Source organism: Protopterus annectens, chromosome 10.part0, assembly GCF_019279795.1.
Source record: "Protopterus annectens isolate FY-2018-M chromosome 10.part0, PAN1.0, whole genome shotgun sequence".
In the NCBI taxonomy this organism is placed as follows: domain Eukaryota; kingdom Metazoa; phylum Chordata; order Ceratodontiformes; family Protopteridae; genus Protopterus; species Protopterus annectens.
The window spans coordinates 219,780,356-219,790,201 of record NC_056744.1 but is presented as its reverse complement, the minus strand read 5'-3'; positions in this window follow the sequence as shown (position 1 = coordinate 219,790,201).

Below are 9,846 nucleotides of genomic sequence, written 5' to 3'. Positions count from 1 at the left end.
GATATGAGTCTTTTTAATGGTCTGTGCTAGGTGTAGGTCAGATTTCAATTTATTATCAATAATTGTACCCAGTAACTTGGTTTGGGAGATTACTGATATAGAGGTGTTGTTTGCAGAATGTATCTGAAAAGTTGTTGGGGTGTTGGGAGTTTTGACGGGATGGAAGAGTATAAGTTTGGTTTTGGATGGGTTTAGAATGAGATTGACCTTGGCTAGGCAGGTTTCAACTTCAGAGAACGAATGTTGGGTATTAATTTCTAATTGTTGTATAGTGGACCCGGTACAGATGAGGGTAGTATCATCTGTATATTGGATGAATGAGGCAAGAGAAGAGGACTTGTGAAAATGGTTGGTGAAAATGGAAAAGAGAAGGGGGCTAAGTATTGAACATTGGGGAACACCTAGGGTGAAGAGCTCCTGTTGCCATTTGACAGCTTGCTGTCGACCAGTGAGGCAGCTGTGAAACCATGATAATGATGAATGATGAATGTGATAATGATAATGATGAATATGATAATGATAATGATGAATGATGAATATGATAATGATAATGATGAATATGATAATGATGAATGATGAATATGATAATGATGAATATGATAATGATGAATGATGAATATGATAATGATAATGATGAATATGATAATGATAATGATGAATGATGAATATGATAATGATAATGATGAATGATGAATGTGATAATGATAATGATGAATGATGAATATGATAATGATAATGATGAATGGCTAAGATTAAGGCTGACAAGTTCAATGAGCAGTTTCTGGTGGGAAACTGAATCAAAGGCTTTAGACAGATCCAAAAAGACAGATGAGACATATTTATTTTGATTTTTTATTGTTTAACAGTGTCAGTGACACTAAGGAATGTGGTTATGGTGCTATAGTGTGGATGAAAATCCATGTTGGGTGTGAGAAAGAAGGTTGTTAGTGAGTAGGTGGTTCAAGAGTTGGGTATAAATGCATTTTTCCAGAATTTTGGAGGGTGGTAAAAGAATGGCAATGGGGCGATAATTGGATATTTCCAGATTGGTGGTATATAGTTTTCCTGGACAGATTGATTAATTAGGATTGAGACTGGGAATGCAATGGTGTCTGCTGCTATCTTTACAAATTCAGATGGCAGGTAGTCTGATGCTAAAGAAGTGGGCCTAAGTTTTTTGAGTAATTTTCTTGATAATTTGGGTTGGTACTGGTTTAAATGAGAAGATGTTACTGGTGGGATTGTTAGTGGTTAGTATAGCTGGAGGTGTATTTTGGTAAGGGTTGACTAGAGAGTATATTGAGTTTGTGAAGAGGGTATTAAAATTGGGAGGCTATACTGTTGGTAGCTGGTGCTAAATTTGTTTTGGGGGTAGTGGGATTACCTGGGTGTAGTAGTTTGTGTATGGATGACCAAAATGTTTTAGGATTATTGTGGTATAGAGGAGTTAATAAATGTGGCAAAGTGACTTGTTTTGCACGCATTCCTTGTCATACACAAAAGCTAATAGCTTGACAATAATTCTGCTGCTAATATAACTTAAAATATATATGCTTTGCTAAAATCAGTATTTGGTTTAGGGATTTTTTCACAATTATGGCATCTCTAATGATTTAAGGATATGATGGGCTTTACAATAGTATAGGTTCAGAAGTTCAGTTTGAAATGCAATGTGACGATCTTGGTGCAGGAAAGACTGGAGCTTTGTAGCATTTGTTGGTGGCTATGTTAAGTGGGTAGATACACTGGAACTGGTTGTGTAAAACTTTATTTTGTTTATATCATTAATGCAGAGAACATTTCTTCCAGGGTCTCTTCTGAAAAGGGGTACTGCCCAGATAAACGATCCCAGTAAACAAATGTAAATAAATAAATACTTTAACCCCTTGAGTGGTAGTAGGTAGCAAATTAAACTATAGGTAGCTAGTAAATCAGCAGAGTGCTCAAAAAATAAAATTATTAATTTGGGATTTAACCTACAAGCACTCATTTGTTCTTTCTTTGTAATGGTATTTTGCAGATTTCATCCAATGATCTGTGACTTTTGACAGCCTAAGCTAAGGAATGCTAAGGAATAGCATTCTTACAATGATACAGACTAATAAAAATACCCTTGAATATTTAGCATGCACTTTAGAACCTAGAAGGACTTTAATATTGTGATGAAATGATACTTCAATTGAATGCAACAAGAGATAACTGTATACTGCCATGTGCAATCAAAACTTTATAATCTTTGAGGAAAAACTGTCTGAAAGCTTTATTCTGGTTTGGTTTACAGATTTTTTTCAGGGAAAGTTCTTGTAATAACTCAAATATGTAGCAGATTGAAACATGCTGAGAAAGGACAAAGTGTCTGCTTTCATCACATTTTATTCACTACGGTTGACTGACACGAGACATTTAGAAGGCATAAACCTGTCAGTATATAATGCTACTGCTTCGTGTGATAAACCTACAACTGATGATGGTTTTAATAATGCTGAGTTCTGTTCAAATAGTTTGCTTCCTCTAGAGACCAGGCAACAGCCTGTACCTTCCTGAGGTCTACTAAGCAGGTAAAAGATGGACTAGAGTAATGCTGTCTGTTTCTTCAGCTGTACAGCATCTTTTCTTGGCTTAGTCGTGTTTGAAATCTGTGTACCTATCCTTCCCTTTTGCCTTTACAAACACAGACCCAATGAATATGGCCATATAGAAAGCCATGCCACAAGCTTCACTATGAATAATCACATCTCATTTAATTGACATGCAGTAAATTATTTAATTCCCCAATATCCAAAATTTTAGAAGCTCCTCAAGAATAGGTTAACATAATTGTTCAGGCTTTTGCAGGTACAAGCTGCAGGGTTTAATTCTAACCACTGGTTATTTGCTAGGCTTGTAATAGTCTGTAGACTAAGATCCCAGCATTTACTTGTGAACCTATAAAATGCATTGTCTGGCAGAGGTTTAAGACTATGAGCTGTAGTTTTTGTGGTACAAGGTTTGATTCCCACAGCCCTCGTTTACCTATTATGTAACCTTCAACAAGTCAATTAACCAGATATTGCTCCCAGGTCACCTCTGAAAAAGAGCAACTTGTCCAGTATTTGTAGTACAGCATGTAGCACAGTTACCTTTAGTGCTGGAAAACAAGAAAGCAGTGTGTTTTATTCCTAGCACCAGGTGATTGGATTAATTTTGGCTGGGGGTTAGTATAATGGTTAAAAATGTTTGTCTCATAGACAGAAGGTATAGTGTTTGATTTTTACCTTCGGGATGGGAAATTTGGTGAAGCTTAAAATAGCCCACAAGTGGAGATAGCCTACTAGAAAGCTACGAACCAAATAGCAACACTGAAAAAAACAAAGGACATTTTTTAAGGGGGCATGCCCTGGCAGTCCTCAGCTCACTCGTTCACACTCTCCCTCTCTCTCTCTCTCTCTCTCTCTATATATATATATATATATATATATATATATCTATACCTATATATATATATCTATATATCTATACCTATATATATATATATATATATATATATATGTGTGTGTGTGTGTGTGTGTGTGTGTGTGTGTGTGTGTGTATAATACCAGCTCTGAGACTGTACAAACTCAGAGAAGAGTAAGAAAATAAGGAAAATGCACTACTGACTTCCTTACTTTTCAAGTCTAGCCAGCTTGACAAAACACCATCAATCTTTTAGGTTAAATGTTGATGACCTATCCACTGACAAACAGTAGAGGTTCTCATGCCACAAGCTGTGTCTCATCAGCTTGCTTTGAATTAACTTCTATTTGTAAAATTAAAATTGTCTCTTAAGTTTTCCAGGAATTGGCTCAGAAATTATCAGTTATTACATTTAGAGACGGGTGGCAAAAGTGCTGCCCCTGGAGGAGATTGAGCAGAAGAAGACCTGCATTCCATAATAGCTAGGCTAGAGCTACGGGTGTCTAGCATCTTGCATAAGAGAACACAATATGGAATTCTTCTGTAGAGTTGAACACTATAACGGGGTGCAGGGGAAAAATGAGGACACCACATGGATCCTAGGGTTTGAATCTCAGAGTTGTTACTGCTATCGGCTACACATTATACCAAACGCACTGCCTATGAGAAATGTTGAATGAAAGAACAGCTCCCTCATTCCCTTATCCAACCCATTATGTTACTGATGGCAGGACACAGGTAAATCTGCAGATAACATGTAAGTTGTATAATAAACATCTGGTGTCCTAAATTCAGTGAGTTTCTGTAGCCTAGTGATAAAACATTGGGAAAAGAGTTGAAGAAACAAAAGAAAGTCATTGTTTTTTGTTTTATTTGTTGTGGACAGTTCATAACTCATTAATACCTATGTGGTATGCAATGCCACACCTCCTTACTTTCCAGAGTAATTTATGAAAAATCAACTTAAAAAGCATACAACAAACAAATGTAAATATTTTATGAACAGTAAAAGCTACTGAAACTGTACAAGTAGCAATGTTATCAGTAAAACATACTTTTAAAGTGATAATAGCCTACCTATTCATTGTCTTTCAATAATTAATATATTATAAAAAGAAACAGATAGCCAAGCACCAGAAACCTCTGCAGCTGTAAAACGTGATAACGAACAGGATGCACAAAAAACTGCTGAGGATAGGCTCTAGAGTCCAAAGTAGGCAAAAAATACCAAAAAAACTTTGCTGAGCAGTACTACTTTATTACAACACACTAGCGCTTTCACAAAATGCTTCTTCAGGTGTACAAATTGATACAGATACCTACACCTTAAATATGCAAATAAAATAATCACATGACACACTCCAATTAATTTTTAAAGGTGCCAATATTAAAAAAATTTTATAAAAATATGTATAAAAACTTAATATGATAATAAATCTAATACACTATATAAAAATCACATAAATATGCATGTATAAATATATAATTTAATTAATTATCTAAAATTATGCATTAATAAACATAAAGAACATGAATTACCTAAATAATGCTCTTTTACTGAGAACAGGTTTCATGGGCACATGATCATTCAAACCATGTCCATGATTTGCTCTTAACATCACTATCCATTTAGCCTCTACCCCTTCTGTTCTAGCTCTAATGTCACCTACTCTTGAGTTCTCATAAGTCCTAGACACAACCATAAACAAGAATTTATGCTGTTCCCCCATACCTTGCACTTGTTTAGCTAAGGCATTAGTACTACTACCTTTGCCTATATGGTAATTGTGCTCTCTTATTCTATCTTTCAAGGTACGATCTGTCTTCCCAATATATAAACATTTACAGATAGTGCAGTTAGCTAAATAGACCACTTGCATGGTTTCACAATCAGCCTGCACCCTAACATCATATACTTTACCCGTGTCTGGATGCACAAAAATGGTCTCTTTATTAATATACCTGCATTGTGAACATTTTCCACATGGTGTAGTACCAAACACCGTCACTCCATTCTTCCTTTCCTTAACATTACATAACCTCCTTCTCAGGTTTTTCTTGTTTTTAAAAGTAAACTGAGGTCTAGGGCCTATGATATAACTTATCTGTGGGTCTGTTAGCAAAATATCCCAATGTTGATTGATAATGTCAGTATATCTCCCTACATCTCTTGAATAGGGAATACAAACCTTAATTTTGTCAACCCCTATTGGATTTCACTGGATGGTCGTTCTGAAAAATATGGTTTTGCTCTAGTCTCTCTCAACTGGGAGACTTGAGTGGCATTATATACTACTAGCCTAAAATCATATCCTCTCTCAGTAAGTTCATTGATTGTTCTAAGTTTCTGCTCTTCAAACTTACTATTCTTTACAGTCAAACTGGAAGCTCTATAAAACTGATTCTGCGCTACATTTCTAAAGACGTATTCAGGATGCATGCTATCCCTAGATAACAGACTGTTAACATAACAGTCCTTCCTATACAATCTAGTTGATACCACATTAGTACTATCCTTCTCTACAACTACATCTAAAAAATTAATACTTGTCTCTGAATAATTTAAGGTAAATCTCAAAAATTGAGTGGTATTATTAATGTACTCAACAAAGCTCATTAATTCTAATACAGAACCTTTCCACAAAATGAAAAGGTCATCTACAAACCTTCTGTAAAATAAAATTAAATCTCTAAAAGGCCCTTCAACAAAAAAATCTGTCTCCCATTTCATCATAACAGCATTTGCATAGCTGTTCGAACATGCGCTCCCCATTGCCACACCATTTTTCTGCCAGTAAATCTGGTCTCTAAATAAAAATACATTGTTCATAAGTACAATAGACATCAGATTAATAAACAATTCAATTTCACTTGTATTGTAGATGCAACTTTTTATCAATTGTTCCTTCAAAAAATCAAGCCCTTTATCATTGGGAATGACTGTAAATAATGAAACAACATCAAGAGTGACAAATAGATATTTCATATTTAACATACCACGATTGGTGCCTTCATACAAATCATGCAGAAAATGCTGAGTATCTTTAAGAATATAAGTAGAGCTTTCTATTACTGGCTTTAATTTTTTCTCCAAGAATACTGAAATACATTCTGTGCAACACCCCCTCCCTGCAACAATAGGATGCATAGGAGGTCTAACCGGGTTCTTGTGTAGCTTGGGTAATCCTTGTATTATAGGGACAGTGTAATGAGATGACTATCATTATAAACTTTTTTCAACTGAATTTTCCACTCCCTATGAGAGACAGCTCGTCGAACCGAAAGGTTGGACAGCGTCAGAACAATCAGCACAGAGACAGAGGGAGGAGTACGACACGTTTCAAGAGGAAACACGAAGAAGAAGGGAGCAATGTGTATACAATAAAAAAGGCGTTTCAACAGGTGGATGAGTTTAAATATTTGGGATCAACAGTTCAGAGTAATGGTGAGTGTGAAAGAGAGGTGAAGAAGAGAATGCAGGCAGGGTGTAATGGACGGAGAAGAGTATCAGGAGTGATTTGTGACAGACAAGTACCAGTAAGAGTGAAAGGGAAGGTATACAAGAGGGTAGTAAGACCAGCTATGTTATATGAGTTGGAGATGGTGGCATTGACAAAAAGGCAGGAGTCAGAGCAGGAGGTGGCAGAGTTAAAGATGTTAAGATTTGCATTAGGTGTGATGAGGATGCATAGGATTAGGAATGAGTATATTAGAGGGTCAGCTTAGGTTGGACAGTTTGGAAAGAAAGCCAGAGAGGCAAGATTGCGTTGGTTTGGACATGTGCTGAGAAGTGATGCTGGGTATGTTCGTTGAAGGATGCTAAGGATGGAGCTACAAGGTAAGAGGAAAAGAGGAAGGCCTAAGATAAGGTTTATGGTTGTGGTGAGAGAGGACATGTAAGTGGTTGGTGAGACAGAGTAAGATGCAGAGAAAAGGAAGAAATGTAAACAGAAGATCCACTGTGGTGACCCCTAACAGGAGCAGCTGAAAGAAGAAGAAGTCCTGTTTAACAACTATTTGTTTTTTGAAGGAGAATGTGTCAAGGAGGCTAAGGGTGTTGCCATGGGGGCAGTCTGTCTTCCCTTGTATGCTAACATTATACTATGGCATTTAGATCCAAGTATATGGAACATATAGTTGCTTTCTTTCGCTTTTTGTGTGACATATTTATATTGTAGAGCAGGCGAAAAATGGATGTGCCACCATGGTGCTTGCCAAATAAACACAGTAAAATACATGAAAACGATTTTCAAGGTTCATCCTTTGCCATATTTATATTGTGGAAAGGCACAAAGGATCAACAAGATGAATTTGTGTGTGTGTGTGTGTGTGTGTGTGTGTGTGTGTGTGTGTGTGTGTGTGTGTGTGTGTGTGTGTGTGTGTGTGTGTGTGTGTGTGTGTGTGTGTGTGTGTGTGTGTGTGTGTGTGTGCTTTTATTTTCTTTTTTCTTTTTGGGTTAAACAACTGAAATTCTATAATTTTCATCCAAATATTTATTGGAGAATATTAGTTATTTGGATGTTACCACTGGCAAAGACAGAGTGAGACATGCATTTTGTTCAAAACTCTTTAGGAAGTCTACTTTTTCTAATAAGTTTTTACATTTTAACAGCAACCACCCTATGTTTCAGAAAAAGGGCTTGGTCAAGGGACAAATGGTCAGAATATCTAGGCTGACATATGATGAATGACAGCTTCTTAGAGAAATAGAAAATTTGGTGACCATGTTCCTGGAGAGGGGGTGCCCACATGACTTGCCAGAAGAACTAAAAAATAAGGTAATACAAAAAGAAATAATATGAGATTTCAACCCCTGCTAGGTATTGGCCCCAAGAGTATAATCAATGAACCTAGAACTGCTAAAGCTGTAGGTTCTGACAGTTATGAACAGAGTATGGCTATTAAACATGGTAATGGCAGTAATCAGTTTAAGAAAAATTTAATGGATAACAGGAAGTGTATCAGTTATGATTATGTTTGCAATAAACTATTTAGTGAAAAAACTAGTTTTATACATACACAACAATTTAATTTAAAAGGATGGCTAGAATTTAGATTGGGGAAACCATCATTTAACAAGCCTAATAAAGGTATGAAAAAATGTGGGGCTTGTTCATACTGTAAATACATCTACCAAGGTATTAATTTATCTATTAACTCAACTGATTATGATTTTACCATTAGTGAGCATTATGACTGTAACAGCAAGGGGGTGGTATACATAGTTTTCTGTAACTTCTGCCATGCGTATTACGTAGGCAAGACTGAGCATTCACTCAAGAAGAGAATCTGTGAAGATGATTACAATATCGCTAAGCAAAATACTATTAATGCACTTTTCAAACATAAGTTAAAATGTGAAAAAATACAAAGTTTTATTTTGTCATATTAGAAAAAGTGTTAGTCAACCCAGGGAGGTCCCTGGGAGTTGAGACTTGAGTAGAGGGAATTGATGTGGCAGATTAGACTGAATGCTAGTGCGTTTCCATGGTTGAGTGATGCCATTTCCATAAGTAGTGCTCTTAAAATAACAGCATCAAAATTATAAACAACATTATTGTTTTTGAAAATTTTATTGAATAAAAAATGTTTTATGTATTGTTAAAATTGTATTTTAATCTCTAATTTTAAGGTAAGGTGTCCTATATTTCAATAATTGGTAACTTATCTGATTGAATTCAGTGTATATTTAAGTGTGGTAGATTTACCTCTGATGAAGTCCAGATCATAAGAAGGACAAAAATGCTTAACTACTACCAATAAATATTTTTTATATTTTTTTAAGACATTGGATATATTCCCAATGGATGATTCTGCAAGTATTCTAATCTGTTTGGAGTGACTTGACATTCCCTTGCATTTACTGGTTATAATTTTGGCTTAGTGAGGTTTGCTCCTTTTTTTGTTAAACTGTACAACATAGTCATTCATTGTTAGAACACTTTTTTAACCAGAACTAAGCTTTGACATAACAACAAGGAATTCCTCTCAAAGTGCATGCTTATTGAGATACTTGCAGAAGTATGAAACATATGTTTAATTGTATTAATAGCAATAGAAATAATACTGGACTGTCTCTCAAGATGTGCAACTTGTAGTGCAAATATCAATGACAGTTTTCTGCGGCAACATCTAAGGCTTCACTTGATGCCATGCGATAGTTTGTAAGTCACTTGTTTTTTAAAGTATTAAGTACATATAAATATATTGCTTATTTTTATAATTAATAATAAACAACTAACAGCATCTCCAGTATAATGTGATATAAACAGACATTGCAATGATTTTTTTAGATCTCCTAACATGGCATCCCACAGCATACTTCTCAATAGCATATAGGTCTCTCAGTTATGAAAATATAAACATAAATATGAAATTGTGAGTAGTTGGCAAACAGGGATTAATTTTCCTAGA